Source organism: Ruditapes philippinarum, unplaced genomic scaffold, assembly GCF_026571515.1.
Source record: "Ruditapes philippinarum isolate M1 unplaced genomic scaffold, ASM2657151v2 ctg8306_1_1_1_1, whole genome shotgun sequence".
NCBI classification, from domain to species: domain Eukaryota; kingdom Metazoa; phylum Mollusca; class Bivalvia; order Venerida; family Veneridae; genus Ruditapes; species Ruditapes philippinarum.
Window position 1 is genome coordinate 6,264 of NW_026858696.1, and position 497 is coordinate 6,760.

Consider the following 497-nt stretch of genomic DNA (forward strand, 5'->3'; position numbering starts at 1 on the left):
GTTCTGCATTGTTTGTCCGTACTGTACATACATGTATTTTGAAATTTTCCCTAAAAATATTGAATGGTTTTGTCCCGAAAGCTGGACAAGTCCATTTATAATAATTAGCATGGTAAAGGTTAAAGAGACATTAATTGGATGAAGAAATGAATTTAAAACTATAGTAGATAAATAGTTAAAAAAGAAAACATCACTGCATCTTGGAAGACTTAAATCATGAATGTAAATGCATCTGATTTGATAGAATACATGTACTTTCAAACATGTTTACATTGTATCAATCAGATTATCCTAAGAAATGGAAATATTATCTTGGTTTAAACAGTATTTATTTCATATAGTTCAATCATGTACATTTATCATACAACAACAATATATAGTGCAGGATTGAAAAGGAAGTCAAAGACTTCCTGAAACATTATCTTATTTCAGATGTCCCTTGTGCAGATTTGACTGAATGTGATTATTCTAAATACTGGATTTTTTATCTTTTACAG